The following is a 19,096-nucleotide window of genomic DNA, read 5'->3' as shown; positions in this document are numbered from 1 at the left end:
AGATACTAGAATATACCTCACAATAAAATAGCAATTGGTGCTATAAAACCAGCCATAGACGGTTCAAATATTGGCTGGTGCAACAGGGTCTGGACAGGATTCAAACCATCTATGCGCATACTGATTGTACCCGTTGATTAGTATGACTTGGATACAACCAGCCTGTGAGACTTTTCATGCAATCATTGCCAGTGGTTATAGCCACTAGGAAGAATCACTGTGTTCTCCCCCAGGAGCCTCCCTGCTGGAAAAATACAATAGCTCCACAGGATGGATTTTGCCATAAACACTGACTGTATTGATCTTTCCTGCAACCATGGAGTAACCTCTTCTGCTCAAAGCAGGATGGTTTAAGTTGGGAGTTTAGGTTGGCATCGAGCATCAGGTTTTTCATTAGAGTAAACACTGTGAATGGCAGCTTTGACCTCAGCAACAGTAGGAGCCTGGGGACAATTCCATATGTAAATTATTTAGAGTTTGTTAGCTTTTAAGCAACATGTATTCATTTTGAGTTGGAGAGTCCTGACTTTTAAGGCTGGTCTTCATAGCAGAATAGGAGGAGAAGAGGATTGTGTGGCAGCACACTATGGGTTATAAATAATATGTATACTCTTACTTGGTTAGAGAAGTTAACAATAGAATGGCAAGTCCAGAAGCAGTGAGCTTGAAAAGGTTTAAATAGGCCACACTTAGGGCATATAGAGGTGGTAGGTTCTACACTTGTATACTTGTTAATAAAGTAGGGAATATACTCTATGCTCGATGGATTATTTTAAACTGCGTTTCCCTCCATGATTTGTTTGTGATCACTTATGCAGTAGTATGATAGCCTTGTACTAACTTGTCCAGAGTATTATCAGTGAGAAAGTCTTTGATCCATTTAGCAACATAAAACCTCTTGAGGTTTTTAGTAAAGGCAGTGAGGAGAGGAGTATACATGGTTGATATGGAAATAGTGCATCATTCCATCAAGGTATCTAGAGATTTGGTTGCAAACCTAATTTTTTTCCCTACTCATCTTTTCCAACTATTTTTCACTAGTTTTGCATTTGGCTAGGGTCAGTGTCACTACTGGTGGCACGAGGCAATACCTGGACCCTACAGAGGTTGCAAAGGCAATCCAACTCATCCAGGATGGCACATTAATGTGTTCCATTGTCAGAAGGTATGCTGTGTCTCCCAGAACAGTCTCAAGAGCATGGAGGAGATTCCAGGAGACAGGCAAGTACTCAAGGAGAGCTGGACAGGGCTGTAGGAGGTTCTTAACCCATCAGCAGGACCGATATCTGCTCCTTTGTGCAAGGAGGAACAGGATAAGCACTGCCAGAGCCCTACAAAATGACCTCCAACAAGCTACTGGTGTGAGTGTCTCTGACCAATCAATCAATCAATCAATCAATCAGAAACAGACTTCATGAGGGTGGCCTGAGGGCCTAACGTCCTCTAGTGGGCCCTGTGCTAACTGCCCGGCACCATAGAGCTCGAATGGCATTTGCCATTGAACACCAGAATTGGCAGGTCCACCACTGGTGCCCTGTGCTTTTAACAGATGAGAGCAGGTTCACCCTGAGCACATGTGGCAGACATGAAAGGGTCTGGAGAAGCCGTGGAGAATGTTATGATTAGAGATGAGCGAATCGAACCAGGCGAAGTGGAATTCGTTTCGAATTTCAGGAAAAATTTGATTCGCGACGAATCCGAATATTAGCATACTTCGGGTGCGCGAATCGGATTTTTCCCGATCAGCTGGCAAAAGTGTCCCTGCAGAGAGCTCCGCTATTTCTGACAGTTCTCTGACAGTTCCTTCACATGTACAGCGGTTGAAAAATTGTATCTATTTGTTTCCATTTAGGATACAGATGTTTTTATTCGGAAACAGATACAATGTTTCAACCGCTGTAAATGTGAAGGAACTGTCAGAGAACTGTCAGAAATAGCGGAGCTCTCTGCAGATACACTTTTTGCTGTACTGGAATACTTCTTCTTTTCATTCTTCTTTTCATTCTTCTCATTCTTCTTTTCATTCTTCTTTTTATTCTTCTTCTCATTCTTCTTTTCATTCTTCTTCTTCTTTTCATTCTTCTTTTCATTCTTCTCATTCTTCTTTTCTTCTTCATGAAAAGAAGAATGAGAAGAAGAATGAAAAGAAGAATGAGAAGAATGAAAAGAATGAGAAGAAGAAGAATGAAAAGAAGAATGAGAAGAAGAATGAGAAGAATGAAAAGAAGAATGAGAAGAATGAAAAGAAGAATGAAAAGAAGAAGAAGAAGAATGAAAAGAAGAAGAAGAATGAAAAGAATAATGAAAAGAAGAAGAAGAAGAAGAATCTTTTCATTCTTCTCATTCTTCTTTTCATTCTTCTTTTCATTCTTCTTCTTCTTCTTTTCATTCTTCTTCTTCTTTTCATTCTTCTTTTCATTCTTCTTCTTCTTCTTTTCATAATTCTTCTTCTTTTCATTCTTCTTTTCATTCTTCTTCTTCTTCTTTTCATTCTTCTCATTCTTCTTTTCATTCTTCTTCTTCTTCTTTTCATTCTTCTTTTCATTCTTCTTCTTCTTCTTGTCATTCTTCTTCTTCTTCTTTTCATTCTTCTTCTTCTTTTCATTCTTCTTCTTCTTCTTTTCATTCTTCTTCTTCTTCTTTTCATTCTTCTTTTCATTCTTCTCATTCTTCTTTTCATTCTTCTCATTCTTCTTTTCATTCTTCTTCTCATTCTTCTTTTCATTCTTCTTTTCATTCTTCTCATTCTTCTTTTCTTCTTCTTCATGAAAAGAAGATGAGAAGAAGAATAAAAAGAAGAATGAAAAGAAGAAGAAGAATGAAAAGAAGAATGAGAAGAAGAATGAAAAGAAGAATGAAAAGAAGAATGAGAAGAAGAATGAAAAGAAGAATGAGAAGAATGAAAAGAAGAATGAGAAGAATGAGAAGAAGAATGAGAAGAATGAAAAGAAGAATGAAAAGAAGAATGAAAAGAAGAAGAAGAATGAAAAGAAGAAGAAGAATGAAAAGAAGAATGAAAAGAAGAAGAAGAAGAAGAATATTCTCATTCTTCTCATTCTTCTTTTCATTCTTCTCATTCTTCTTTTCATTCTTCTTTTCATTCTTCTTCTTCTTCTTTTCATTCTTCTTCTTTTCATTCTTCTTCTTCTTTTCATTCTTCTTTTCATTCTTCTTCTTCTTCTTTTCATTCTTCTTCTTCTTTTCATTCTTCTTTTCATTCTTCTTCTTCTTCTTTTCATTCTTCTTTTCCTTCTTCTTCTTCTTTTCATTCTTCTTCTTCTTCTTTTCATTCTTCTTTTCATTCTTCTTTTCATTCTTCTTCTCATTCTTCTTCTCATTCTTCTTTTCATTCTTCTTCTTCTTCTTCTTTTCATTCTTCTCATTCTTCTTTTCTTCTTCATGAAAAGAAGAATGAGAAGAAGAATGAAAAGAAGAATGAAAAGAAGAAGAAGAATGAAAATAAGAATGAAAAGAAGAATGAAAAGAAGAATGAAAAGAAGAAGAAGAATGAAAAAAAAAATGAGAAGAAGAATGAGAAGAATGAAAAGAAGAATGAGAAGAATGAAAAGAAGAATGAAAAGAAGAAGAAGAAGAATGAAAAGAAGAATGAAAAGAAGAAGAGAAGAATCTTTTCATTCTTCTCATTCTTCTTTTCATTCTTCTTCTTTTCATTCTTCTTCTTCTTTTCATTCTTCTTTTCATTCTTCTTCTTTTCATTCTTCTTCTTCTTTTCATTCTTCTTCTTCTTTTCATTCTTCTTCTTCTTTTCATTCTTCTTTTCATTCTTCTTCTTCTTCTTTTCATTCTTCTTCTTCTTTTCATTCTTCTTTTCATTCTTCTTCTTCTTCTTTTCATTCTTCTTCTTCTTCTTCTTTTCATTCTTCTTTTCATTCTTCTTCTTCTTTTCATTCTTCTTCTTCTTCTTCTTTTCATTCTTCTTTTCATTCTTCTCATTATTCTTTTCATTCTTCTCATTATTCTTTTCATTCTTCTTTTCATTCTTCTCATTATTCTTTTCATTCTTCTTTTCATTCTTCTTTTCATTCTTCTTCTCATTCTTCTTTTCATTCTTCTTCTTCTCTTCTTCATGAAAAGAAGAATGAGAAGAAGAATGAAAAGAAGAATGAAAAGAAGAATGAAAAGAAGAAGAAGAATGAAAAGAAGAATGAGAAGAAGAATGAAAAGAAGAATGAAAAGAAGAAGAAGAATGAAAAGAAGAATGAGAAGAAGAATGAGAAGAATGAAAAGAAGAATGAAAAGAAGAAGAAGAAGAATCTTTTCATTCTTCTCTTTCTTCTTTTCATTCTTCTTTTCATTCTTCTTCTTTTTCTTTTCATTCTTCTTCTTCTTTTCATTCTTCTTTTCATTCTTCTTCTTTTCATTCTTCTTCTTCTTTTCATTCTTCTTTTCATTCTTCTTCTTCTTCTTTTCATTCTTCTTCTTCTTCTTTTCATTCTTCTTCTTCTTTTCATTCTTCTTTTCATTCTTCTTCTTCTTCTTTTCATTCTTCTTTTCATTCTTCTTCTTCTTCTTTTCATTCTTCTTCTTCTTCTTTTCATTCTTCTTTTCATTCTTCTTCTTCTTTTCATTCTTCTTCTTCTTCTTTTCATTCTTCTTTTCATTCTTCTTCTCATTCTTCTTTTCATTCTTCTTCTTCTTCTTCTTTTCATTCTTCTTCTTCTTCTTCATGAGAAGAAGAATGAAAAGAAGAATGAAAAGAAGAAGAAGAAGAATGAAAAGAAGAATGAAAAGAAGAAGAAGAAGAATGAAAAGAAGAATGAAAAGAAGAATAAGAATGAGAAGAAGAATGAAAAGAAGAAGAAGAATGAAAAGAAGAATGAGAAGAATGAAAAGAAGAATGAAAAGAAGAAGAAGAAGAATGAAAAGAAGAAGAAGAAGAATGAAAAGAAGAAGAAGAATGAAAAGAAGAATGAAAAGAAGAAGAAGAAGAATCTTTTCATTCTTCTCATTCTTCTTCTTCTTCTTCTTCTTTTCATTCTTCTTTTCATTCTTCTTCTTCTTCTTCTGAGGATGAGGATGAAGTAGAAGAAGAAGTAGGATGAAAATAAGAAGAATTCCAAGCCGGCAAAAAGTGTATCTGCAGAGCTCCGCTAAGTGTATCTGCAGAGCTCCGCTAAGTGTATCTGCAGAGCTCAGCGGTTGAAACATTGTATCTATTTGTTTCCATTTATGGAAACAAATAGATACAATGTTTCAACCGCTGTAAATGTGAATGTCAGAGAACTGTCAGAAATAGAGGAGCTCTGCAGATACACTTAGCGGAGCTCTGCAGATACACTTTTTGCCGGTTTGGAATTCTTCTTATTTCATCCTACTTCTTCTTCTTCTTCTTCATCCTCATCCTCGGAAGAAGAAGAAGAGGATGAGGATGAAGAAGAAGAAGTAGGATGAAAATAAGAAGAATTCCAAGCCGGCAAAAAGTGTATCTGCAGAGCTCCTCTATTTCTGACAGTTCTCTGACATAGAACTGTCAGAAATAGAGGAGCTCTGCAGATACACTTTTTGCCGGCTTAGAATTCTTCTTATTTTCATCCTACTTCTTCTTCTTCTTCATCCTTATCCTCATCCTCAGAAGAAGAAGAGGATGAGGATGAGGATGGAGGATGAGGATGAAGAAGAAGAAGAAGTAGGATGAAAATAAGAAGAATTCTAAGCCGGCAAAAAGTGTATCTGCAGAGTTCCTCTAAGTGTATCTGCAGAATAGAGGAGCTCTGCAGATACACTTTTTGCCGGCTTGGAATTCTTCTTATTTTCATCCTACTTCTTCTTCTTCTTCTTCCTCTTCATCCTCATCCTCATCCTCTTCTTCTTCTTCTGAGGATGAGGAAGAAGAAGTAGGATGAAAATAAGAAGAATTCCAAGCCGGCAAAAAGTGTATCTGCAGAGCTCCGCTAAGTGTATCTGCAGAGCTCAGCGGTTGAAACATTGTATCTATTTGTTTCCATTTATGGAAACAAATAGATACAATGTTTCAACCGCTGAAAATGTGAATGTCAGAGAACTGTCAGAAATAGAGGAGCTCTGCAGATACACTTAGCGGAGCTCTGCAGATACACTTTTTGCCAGTTTGGAATTCTTCTTATTTTCATCCTACTTCTTCTTCTTCTTCTTCATCCTCATCCTCAGAAGAAGAAGAAGAGGATGAGGATGAAGAAGAAGAAGAAGAAGAAGAAGAAGTAGGATGAAAATAAGAAGAATTCCAAGCCGGCAAAAAGTGTATCTGCAGAGCTCCGCTAAGTGTATCTGCAGAGCTCCGCTAAGAAATAGCGGAGCTCTGCAGATACACTTTTTGCCGGCTTGGAATTCTCCTTCTTCTCATCCTTCTTCTTCTTCTCATCCTTCTTCTTCTTCTCATCCTTCTCCTTCTTCTCATCCTTCTTCTCATCCTTCTTCTTCTCATCCTTCTCCTTCTTCTCATCCTTCTTCTTCTTCTCATCCTTCTTCTTCTTCTCATCCTTCTTCTTCTTCTCATCCTTCTTCTTCTTCTCATCCTTCTCCTTCTTCTCATCCTTCTCCTTGTTCTCATCCTTCTTCTTCTTCTCATCCTTCTTCTTCTCATCCTTCTCCTTCTTCTCATCCTTCTCCTTCTTCTCATCCTTCTTCTTCTTCTCATCCTTCTCCTTCTTCTCATCCTTCTCCTTCTTCTCATCCTTCTCCTTCTCCTTCTTCTCATCCTTCTCCTTCTCCTTCTCCTTCCTCATCTCCAAGTGCATTTAAATTAAAGGTACAGTGTTCTGCACTAATTTAAAGGCTCTCTGAAGCCTAGAAACCCTTTTTATAAGTTAAATTCATAGCGAATAAATTTGCATCGAATCAAATTTCTTCCTCAAATTCGGCGAATCAGCCGAATCAAATTTTTGAATAATTCGCTCATCTCTAGTTAAGATGCCTGTAACATTGTTCAGCATGACCGTTTTTATGGTGGGTCAGTGATGGTCTGGGGAGGCATATCCATGGAGGGACACACAGACCTCCACAGGATAGACAATGGCACCCTGACTGACATTAGGTATCAGGATGAAATCCTTGGACCCATTATTGGACCCTACATTGATGCAGTGGGTCCTGGGTTCCTCCTGGTGTACGACAATGCCCGGCCTCATGTGGCAAGAGTATGCAGGCAGTTCCTGGAGGATGAAGGAATTGATCCCATTGAATGGCCCCCACACTCGCCTGACCTAAATCCAATTGAACACCTCTGGGATATCATGTTTCGGTCCATCCAATGCCACCAGGTTGCACCTCAGACTGTTCAGGAGCTCAGTGATGCCCTGGTCCAGATCTGGGAGGAAATACTCCAGGACACCATCTGTCTTCTCATTAGGAGCATGCTCCAACATTGTTAGGCATGCATACAAGCACGTGGGGGCCATACAAACTACTGAGTACCATTTTGAGTTGCTGCACTGAAATTTCAAAATGGACTAGCCTACTGCATCATTTTTTCACTTTGATTTTCAGTGTATCTTTGAATTCAGTCCTCTGTAGATTGATTATTTTCATTTCCATCAAACAAAATGGCATCCTTACATTCCTAACACATTACTTAGTCCATATCAGTATAGATATCCAGCATGATATTTTTCCCCATTGAGATCTGATGTGTTTTCAAAGTATTCCTTTAATTTTTATTAGCAGTGTACTACCATGCAGCGTTTGACAGCAATTAATTAAAGGCAAACGCTACAAAGAAGAGTTTTGGATACTGCTCAAAAATCCATCCACATATAGAATGAAAAGAGAACAAAACCAAAATAACTTTAACTTTATTGTAACTTGAGATGAAGATAGGTAATATATGTAAGTATACAGTATCATATATATTGTATTAGGACAGTACATCCAAACCATGGAGATTGCTACAGACTACGGTCCATACATCAGTGTAGATATGGTATGGTATGGTAAACGAAAATTTCAGGTGAGCACATACTGTATACAGTATATTTGATATATATGCACAGTATATTACCATATAATGTCATGTGCCATGTAGAGAGAGAGAAATATACAGAAATAGCACTAAAAGGTCCAATAACTACTAGTAACCAGAACACATTTAGCATAGTGTACAGAGAACAGAAATTCAAAAACACCTAGAACAAGACGTCTAGTCGTGGAGTTCAGAGCAGCAGCAAAACTCCACTTAAAAATAAAATTTGGCACCTAATAACAGCACTGGAAGGACTACTCATCCACTTCAACATGTGCCAAAAGCTTTCTGGTAAAAGTGGAAAAAAATAAATACTATAGTGGATGTTCCTGGGGACTGGAAGTATAAGTTATGATATGGGACGTCCATGTTACAAAACTCCACTTATAAATTTATTTTTTAAGTGAAGTTTTGCAGCAGCAAAACTCTGCATAAAAACTAAGTTTGGCACCTAATAACAGCACTGAAAGGACTACTCATCCACTTCAACATGTACTATACTATACTGGACATTCCTGGGGACTGGAAGTATAAGTTACGACATGGGAAGTTGATGTTACAAATGGAGCACAAAATAATAAGCCACCACCAATACTGGAAGCATGCTACATGCATGAGTGAGGGGAAGGCAATTCCACATTCACTATTTGAAAATAGTTAACACCATACTTGAATTAAATGTCTAAATGTAACCTATTTACACAATATAATTTTAATTATCTATTCACTATACAAAACATACATTAATTCATTTTCAAAAATGATTACATGTTAAGGGGTCTACTGATAACTCATTTGTTGTGCTAATGTCTCAAGCATTCCCACAGCTGTCACAAATAATCACTGTAATGTGTGTAACACGCTTACTTCCTATGATTGTCAGCTTCATCTGGTGGCCGTATGGTGGAATTTTCCTTAAATGCTTTTATTAGGGAAGGACTGCATTGTGACCACTAGTTGGAGCTCATAATCTTTAGCATGATTATTTGATGATTTTTATAGGATGCCGGGGATGTTTCCTGGGTGGCAGGTTTATTTCCACACTGTTTGACATGTGGTCCCTTTAGACTGGTATGCAGTGTGAGTAATCAGGAGTTCTCACCCATGAAGATTGTGGGATTTTAAGGTAGTCCGCTAGAAGAGGACTGATTTGCAATGCCCTCAGAATTGGTAAGTTCTCATTTGGGACCCGTAATTTAGAGGTTTAGAGAGACATATGGATGAGAAAGAACCTCCAAACCTAGATTACAGGGTATTTGGTGCTGAATGGTTAAGCCACTTGCAAGAAGGGCTTATAGAGGAACAGGAAGGTGTGACCTATGCACCAAGGAGTCAGAGTTGTGGACTGCTTGGGCCTGAGTTGAAAGTTTCATCTTTAAAGGATAAGTTCACCTTTTAGAAAAAAATAATAAATGCACATTTTTGCAGGAAAAAAAAGGGCATTTATTATTTTTGTCTACAGGAGCCTGGAAAGCATTGCACCAGCGATCAGTAGACCAAGTCCTTCAGACTTGTCAGAATATCTGCTTGCGGTAAGGGATGTACGAGCAAGCAGATATTGTGACAGGAAGCTTCATAGAACTACCATAGCACTCCACAACACCATGGTAGTTCCTTGAAAACTACAAGACCACAGCTGCTAAGGCTGTTGGAACTTGCAGTTCATTCATTCAGAGAAGTCTGTGAATGAATTATGCGGCTGTGTGGGCAGAGCCCCACACGTCCGTGCTGTTTTCAAAGGCTTCTCCCCTTACTATCTGTCAGGGGGGGGGGCGGCGAGCAGCATCTGCGGCTATGGGAACATGTTCCACACTAAAAATGGGTGGGACATGTAACATGTTCCCAAAGATTAACTTATTCTTTAAAACCCCCTGGGGAAGGCAGAGCTGTGACCCTGTTAGTAGACAAGTTGGTGGGTGGTGAGCCAGGTGCTTGGTTTTGTTATGCAAGGAGTGTGGACTATTTGCTTTATTTCTGCTGAAGGAAGTTGTGTTTGTTTGCCTTTTCTGCAAGTTCAATAAAGACTGTCACTTGTGCAAGTGGCTAGCTGGTAGCCTTGATTTCCCATATTATATTACATATATACAGTAATGTGCAAACGTTTTAGGCAGGTGTGAAGAATGCTGTAAAGTAAGAATTTTATATACTATATATATATATATATATATATATATATATATATATATATATATATATATACACAGTGCCTTGAAAAAGTATTCATACCCCGTGAAATTTTCCACATTTTGTCACGTTACAACCAAAAACGTAAATGTATTTAATTTGGATTTTATGTGATAGACCAACATAAAGTGGCACATAATTGTGAAGCGGAAGGGAAATGATAAATGTTTTTTTCAAAATGTTTTACAAATAAATCTGTGAAAAGCGTGGTGTGCATTTGTATCCAGCACCCGGAGTCAATACTTTTTCACTGCAATACCAGCTGCAAGTTTTTTTGGGGATGTCTCTGTCAGCTTTGCACATCTAGAGAGGGACATTTTTGCCCATTCTTCTTTGCAAAATAGCTCAAGCTCTGTCAGATTGGATGCAGAACATCTGTGAACAGCATATTTCAAGTCTGGCCACAGATTCTCAATTGGATTTAGGTCTGGACTTTGACTGGGCCATTCTAACACATGAATATGCTTTGATCTAAACCATGGGTGTCAAACTGAGGCGGCCCTCCAGCTGTTGTCAAACTACTTGCCTGACTGCATTGTGCCAAGTGTAAAGTTTGGTGGAGGGGGGATTATAGTTTGGGGTTGTTTTTCAGGGGTTGGGCTTGGCCCCTTAGTTCCAGTGAAGAGAACTCTTAAAATATCAGCATACCAAGACATTTTGTATGATTTCATGCTCCCAACTTTGTGGAAACAATTTAGGGATGGCCCCTTCCTGTTCCAACACGACTGCTCACCAGTGCATAAAGCAAGGTCCATAAAGACCTGGATGAGTGAGTTTGGGGTGGACTAAGTTGACTGGCCTGCACAGAGTCCTGACCTCAACCCGATAGAACACCTTTGAGCAGAGACTGAATTAGATGAATTAGATGGGATGAATTAGAGAGGTGACTGTGAGACAGGCCTTCTCGCCCAACATCTGTGCCTGACCTCACAAATGCATTTCTGGAAGAATGGTCAAACATTCCCATAGACACACTCCTAAACCTTGTGGACAGCCTTCCCAGAAGAGATGAAGCTGTTATAGCTGTAAAGGGTAGGCCAGCTCAATATTTAATCATACAGACTAAGAATGGGAAGCCATTAAAGTTCACGTGAATGCAAAGGCAGGCATCCCAATACTTTTGGCAATATAGTGTTTATATATACTGTACATGTACAGTGTATATATATATATATATATATATATATATATATATCTCCAAAAGTATAGGGGCACCCCTCCACATTATTGGATTCAGGTGTTCCAATCGCCTCCCTGGCCATAGGTGTGTAAAGTCAAGCACCTAGGCATTCAAACTGCTTCTACAAATTTGTGAAATAATGGGTCACTCTCAGGAGCTCAGTGATTTCAAGCGCAGTACCGTGAAAGGTTGTTACCTGTGCAATAAGTCCATCCGTGAAATTTCCTTGCTACTTTTTTTATTATTTTTATTATTAATTGTTATTAATTTCCAAAATGCAAAGTGAGTGAATAGAAGAGAAATCTAAATCAAATCAATATTTGGTGTGACCAACTATTGGCTTAACACTGGCATTAGTTGTTACACTTTTACACTTCGTACATTTGCACAAAGTCAGGGATTTTGTAGGTGTAGCACTACCCCCACAGGAGCTGCTGAGTTTTGGGTCCCTCTAAGCTCTGCACAGCCAGGCAACATGCATTTTCCACTCTTGCGTCCAAAGTCAGTAAACAGTCCATGAGCTTGTTTTATTTGTTGTTATTTTATTAAGGGTTAACAATTTGCATGGGGTCTAGGGGTATATGAGATTCACATTGGAAGTGAAACATTTGATCAGCACACAGTCTTTTCTATGAGCACTTAGTCCCCTTTAAATGAACCTTCTTCAGACCCCAAATAAAAATCTTTTTATCCACCTGGCTGTCATGAAGAATATCCCAGAATAAGGGATTCCGAGACACACAGGAATGATGTCCTAGGGAGAACTAGCTGAGTATTTCACCTGACTGCCTACTCTCTTGTAGGCCCAGGGGGTGTAGAGGTACTCACACTGCACTCACACTGTCTGGTTCCTGTAATTTTGAAAAGTAAAGCTGCTTTCAGGTCTTACACTGGGTTGGCTGCTTCCCCTGCTGACAGACTGTTCCTACCCGACTCTCCTGCTGGCAAGGCTTTCTCATACTTATGGGCTGATCCAGCCTCACTACCAGGCCTCCTTCCTGGCATTGGCCAGACTCCCATAAATATGCAGACCATCCCTTCTTAACCCCCACCCACTGAATTTTATAGCAGGGGGAGGTACCAGAGGATTGCCATGTAGAGCCCTCCAGCTCTAACCTAAAGTAACCTTGCTGACTCACTCCCAGGCTGACTCACACCCAGGTTTCTAGCAAGCCTCTAACTTTAGACAAAAAAACCTACACTTGAGGACATTACATAGGATTAGATTCAGGTATATGATTAACCAATTATACCAAGCAGGTGCTAATGATCCTCAATTTCATATGTAGGTTGAAACGCAGTCATTAAATGAAACAGAAACAGCTGTATAGGAGTCTTAAAACTGGGTGAAGAACAGCCAAACTCTACTACTAGGGTAAGGTTGTGGATGACAGTTTCATGCCATAGGTCATCACCATGGCAAGACTAAACACAGCAACAAGACACAAGGCAGTTATGGTGCATCAGCAAGGTCTCTCCCAGGCAAAGATTTTAAAGCAGACTGGGGTTTCAAGATGTACTGTTCAAGCCCTTTTGAAGAAGCACAAAGAAACGGGCAACGATGAAGACCATAGACACAGTGGTTGGCCAAGGCATACTGCATCAGTAAAGTACAATAATGAGTGTCTGCAAGCAATAGTGAAGCATAGTGTAGGTTCCTTTCAAGTGTGGGGCTGCTTTTCTGCAAATGGATTTGGAAGATTTGGCCAGGATCAGGCAGACACGTACTCTTCATGCCATACCATTAGGGAAGCATGTGATTGACCCAGATGTATTTTGCAGCAGAGCAATGACCCACACATACAACCAATGTCATTAGGGAACTACCTTCAGTGTAAAGAAGAAGACATAGTCCGGAGTGATGGTTTGACCCCCACAAAGCCCTGATCTCAACACAATTGAGTCTGTCTGGGATTACATGAAGAGGCAGAAGGATTTGAGGCAGCCTACATCCACAGAAGAATGGTGATTAAATCTCCAAGATGTTTGGAACAACCTACCGGCTGATTTCTTTCAAAAACTGTGTGCAAGGGCATTTAGAGGAATTGATGCTCTTTTGAAGGCAAAGGGTATTCATAACAAATATTGATTTGATTTGGATTTCTCTTCTGTTCATTTACATTTCAGTTTATTAACTGATAAAAATAAATTATTAACACTTTTATTTCTGAAAGCATTCTTAATTTACAGCATTTTTTCACACCTGCCTAAAACTTTTGCATGGTAGTATTTATGTACAGTATATCTCTATTACTATGTTTGCTTACAAGAAAACATGCACATTTATGGCATCAATGCAGTGAATGCTTTGGATGGGACAGCAGCTAAAAATGACTGCTGACCTCAAATTATCCACAGAAAGAAAAAGAACAAGGGACTTCCAGGGGTGGAAAAGATGGTTGCATTTTTAAATGGGCTATGCAAAGCCCTACAATAATTGCAGACTCCCCTTGCAAATCTGCCTCCTGACAGCCACAGATAACTAGTGAGTGATTTACCACACTCCATTGAGAACCTCACAAGTTGTGCTGTAATCTCCCACTAGCATCTAAAACACACCTAAGGATGCATTACATGGATCTTTCTAGAAATCAAAACATCCTCTGCACCAGAGTGACCTACAGAATCCTCTTTATTGTGCCAGCCCACTGTGAATTTGGTAGCCTCTGAACATCCTTTGATAACTGCTGAAATGAAAGCTGGGAACATTTTAATAGCCTCACTACAATGCTGGCTCTCTCCTGCCCAGCACTATCACAACCGCCTGGTTCATGGGTCTATATCCTGGATGTGAATCTATGCAGGATTCACGGCATGGAGTTTAATTTGCCACTTTGAGCGCTGAATCCAATGCAGTAATAGCTGGTTTATTATTTCTCACTTACACCAGTGCTTCTTTGTTGGTTACTCTTTTAAGGGAAGATAGTGCAGTGACTGTAGTAACATTTGTCTGGCCTAGTTGTATCTCCAGAGAAACTTAGTATTAGCATCTTAAAGGAACCACTTTCTTTTTTTTCATGCATACTACCATCTTTCAACCAAACTGTTTAAGATGCCTAATACCTATTGCTACAGGAAGAAGAACATTCTTATAGACTTTAGTGTAGAAGAGTCTGAACATTTCTCTAGAATTCTGTGTTCAACACAAATAGAGTCCCACTTTGCTATGAGCCAGTTCATGAGTACTGACCGTCTATTACTAATTATCTATTTCCATGATCATAAAGGAAATGTTTCCATCAAGTCCTACAAATACAGAAATACCTTTGTAAATATATAGCAGCTGTGGAGAAACGAATTGCCTCAAAAACAAAAAGCAAACCTCAAAATAAGAAGGGCTGTAGTGAATTATTATCATTCTCACATTCACATTCTCTTCACATCCTCTTTCAGAACATCATGACAACTCTTCTCAGGACAGCACATTCCATCGTCTAAATCCATGGTAGAAAAAGTGTTCAAAGTACTCTTGTACTATTTTAACATAAAAGTTTGCATCTCCCCAAAAACAAAGTTAGTACTGGAAACCCTTACCTCCAACACCCACAGAATACAAGATCTTGAACAGCATGTTTAGATCAATTGCTTGAAACCCAGGACAAAACTGAAGCTCAGTCACTTCTCATCTCCTCCATGGGAGAAAACTGGAGGACTTAAAAGGCAGAAATCAAAGATGCTTTTTACATTTCATAGGCATACCTGAAACATACAAAGGTGAAGATCTCTTACAATATTATACAGTTGATCTAATGATCACCTAAGTCTTGAAAATGTTCCTACCCACAACAAAAAGAGGGCACATGACCTAGGTTCAGAAAAGAAGACATCAAAAAACAAGCCCAGGCCTGTTATAACTAAGTACTTCCATTATGTAGACAAAGAGAGCATCCTAAATGCTTACAGAAAACATATAGAATGCCACATTGACGGTAAGTGTAAAGAATACTATACAACACATTGGCGGATATTTTTTAAAACTGGTGCACACAGAATCTGATGCAGATGTACATAACAACCAATCCGCTTCTAGGTGTTACTGTCAAAGCTTAATCGAACAAGCTGACATTAAAGGCTGATTGGTTACTATGCACCAGATTATATTTGCACCAGTTTTAGTAAATCCCCCCTTTTTCAAAAGTTTTTCCTGGAAAACTTGGGGTGATTATTTTAGACCCCTCGTAAGAATCTTGATAAATTTGAAAGTAACGTTTAATGACTATAATGTATTTAATTGCAAAAAGGTGTTTTTGCTGCTGATTTAAATTTTTAATCCATGTCTAGTGCATCTCACAGCAGTGTCCAACAGTATTCAGGCAGCACTGATGGGTTCCAGTTGCCCTGATACCATTTTTCCATTCTGGCAATGTCCTGATGAAACTCTTCACCATGTTAGTAGTTTAGTGAGCCTAGATTTTTAGGAAAGAAAGAAGTGTGAAAGCAGAAAATGAATCTTCAGTGACATAATGCGCTTTGTGGTCTGGTATGTTGTGAGAAGTTTGTTAACCAGCTGAATGTATTTTGGCATTATGTACAGTAGTTTCCAAGGAAATATATGCATTCTGAATAGCAGATCCACTACTTTTAGATCTCCACAGATATTCAAGTTGCTGTTGTTCTGGGTGTTCTTCTACAACAGTTCCATGTTTTTGCATGTTTCATTCATGAGTGCAGCCTACCCATAACAGGTATTGCAGGGTATACATTGCAACTTTGTAACAAGACAGCCTTGAGACTTAACACTGATGAATCAATAAAGAGACACCATGCTACTACAGAAAACAAGGTTATCACCATGTGCAGAGAAATTTGTTAAATCATCTTAGAGGCTTCCAAAGACAGAAATCACATAAAAACACATGTAAACTGATATCAAATGCATACCATCTGGGCATGGATGCTGATTTTGCGGCCTTTCCGTGAGCATCAACCCAGCACCATCATGTCTAGATGTGCCCAAACTGTATCAGTCCAGCAAATGTGTTGCAATATTCCCTGACTGCATCCCTGAAGATGCATGATCTACACATAGCATTTTTATATTTCAATATTTTTATTAGAAAATTTTGAAACATACAAAACAACTGAAAACAGTGGTATAAGGAGGTTCACATTAATACAAACAAAATATGTATAGAGAAAATGAGCTGACGGCACCTCGCCAATTAGCCGAGATACAATGCAGAGTTTCGCTTTAGCTACATGAGAGGTATGCTCTCTTTTGTGAACCAGTTGGAGCGTTAGTAGGTATATTTAAGGGGAAGTGGAAGGAGTAGAAGGAGGGGAAGGGGAGAGGGGGGGAAGTAAAGGCACCTGAGTTGTCGGAGTCATGTAGTGCGGAAGGATATTATAGAATCATTTTATTGAACAGTTGGGATTCTGTAACCATCGAGTCCATTGGGTCTCAAATTTATAATACGAGGAATTGTGGAGTGCTGTTCTTCTCTCCATCTCGCATAAGAAGTTAAGGTTGGTCAATAGTCGGGACAGAGTAGGAGTGTTAATAGAACGCCAGAGCCTGGTGATGTTCAATTTTGCAGCTGACAAGACGTGTATGGTAACAGTGCGTGAAGACAGTGGAATTTTGTCTATGCCAATATGGAGGAGCGCTAGAGCAGGGTTTGGGGAAATTGGGGTTTTCACTATCGAGAAGATTAGTTGGAAAACCTGATTCCAGTAAGAAGTAAGGGATTTGCACGCCCACATCAAGTGGAGAAGGGAGCCTCTTTCCCCACAACGTCTCCAGCAAGTTTGGGGATGTTGAGGATAAAATAAGGACAGCTTGACAGGCGTTAAGTACCATTGATGGAGTATTTTCAAGTATGATTCCCAGTGTGAGCTACACTTTGAGGCTTTGAAAGTAGTGGTGAAAATTCTCTCCCAGGTGCAGGGAGATATCGGTTGTTGAATTATGTTTTCCCAGTTTGCTAGGGATGATGTATATGTGGTGAACTGTGAGTCAACCAGCATTGTGTAAAAAGTTGATATACCTTTTTTTGGGTAAGTAGATTTTTGAAAGAAGTGGTGTGCTGTCGCTGGGAATTTTATGTTAAATGGTACATTCGTCTTGTGGAGGGTATGGGTTAAGCGTATATAGGTGAAATATTCAGTAGCCGGAATTCGGTATTTGTCCCAAATAGCCTGAAAGGTATGTAATTTATTTTTAGTGTATAGATCTTGTATATGGAGTATTCCATGGTCTACCCATAGGTTTAGGTTTAAATGAGGAGAGAGGAAGTGTAGGGACGAAAGTGGAGTGGGAATTTGGAGGTTGTCTTTGCGTAATTGGGTATGAGTAAGAAAGTCCTCCCAAGCTGCTAGGGAAGCTCGTATACAAGGGTTATAGTGCGGGTTTGTGGGATGTACTCCGCGGGGTATGAATAGTAAGTCGGACAAGGTGTGTGGTAAGAATAGGGAGGTTTCCATGAGAGTCCAGGTCTTGCTAATTGTAGGTTGTCTCCAGTAGAAAAGCTGATCAAGTAGAGCAGCAAGGTAATATGACTTCACATGTGGGAGGCCCGCTCCGCATTTGGGGGAGGACGGATTAGAAGATTTGTGACACATCTAGGCTTTTTCGAGTTCCATAGGAACTGATTCAGAATTGTCTGAAGTTTTGTAAAAAAAATATGGGGAACTGGGATAGGGAGTGTTCTAAAGATGTAGAGTATCTTGGGTAAGATACACATTTTAATTGTCGCCATTCTGCCTAACGTCGAGAGGGTAGTGGTGCGTAGACCTTTAATCTCCTGTGGGATAGATTCAAGTAATGGTTTAAAGTTAGCATTGTATAGTTGGCTAATCCTTGGAGTGAGTTTAATTCCTAGGTACGGAACACTACATTTTTCCCAAGTAAAGGGGAAGTGTTTAGAAATAAGATTTTGGGTAATTTCAGGTGTGTGTAGATTCAGTATGGAAGATTTTGGTTCATTAAGTTTGTAGTAAGATACGGATGTGTAGTTTTGGATGTGCATTCGTATTGTGTTGAGGGATTTGTATGGGTTGGTGATCATTAGGATAATGTCATCCGCAAAGAGACTGATCTTGTGTTCGGATTTTAGGAATTGAAATCCTGTGAATTTAGGGTCGTTTCTGAGGTTGGTTGCTAGTGGTTCAATGAGAAGAGCAAAAATTATAGGGGATAATGGGCATCCTTGTCTAGTTCCGTTAGAAATGTAGAAAGGTTGGGATAGTGTGCCATTGGTTAGTACTCTGGCTGAAGGTCTAGAGTAAAGGGACAATATGGCTGATAACATCCAATCAGATATTCCAAACTTTTGCAGTGTATGTGTCATAAATTGCCAATGGATGCGGTCAAACGCTTTTTCTGCATCGAGCGATAGTAGGAGTGAAGATTGGGGATTTAGTTCAAGGTAGTGTATCAGGGATAAGATTCATCTTGTGGCGTCAGGGGCCTGTCTACCAGGAATAAATCCTACTTGGTCTGGGTGAATTAAAGTCGGTAGGTAGGGAAGTAGTCTCAGGGCTATTATCTTAGCGTATATCTTTATGTCTGTGTTGAGAAGTGAGATTGGTCTGTAATTTTGTACCAATTGAGGGTCTTTGCCAGGTTTCGGAATGGTGGTAATTATCGATTGTAACATTTCTTGGGGGAATTCTCCACAAGTAGCGGCGTGGTTGTATAGGAGAGATAGGTGCGGAGTGAGGTTGGGAGCAAGTGTTGTGTAATATTCATTGGTAAAGCCATCGTTCCCTGGTGATTTGTTCAGAGGCAGGGTGCGTATGATTCTCTCTATCTCAGGAGGGGCAATCGGTACAGAGAT

This window comes from Staurois parvus, unplaced genomic scaffold (genome assembly GCF_062004578.1).
Source record: "Staurois parvus isolate SC_StPar_1 unplaced genomic scaffold, SC_StPar_1.0 ptg000198l, whole genome shotgun sequence".
NCBI lineage: Eukaryota > Metazoa > Chordata > Amphibia > Anura > Ranidae > Staurois > Staurois parvus.
Note: the sequence above shows the minus strand (reverse complement) of the source record.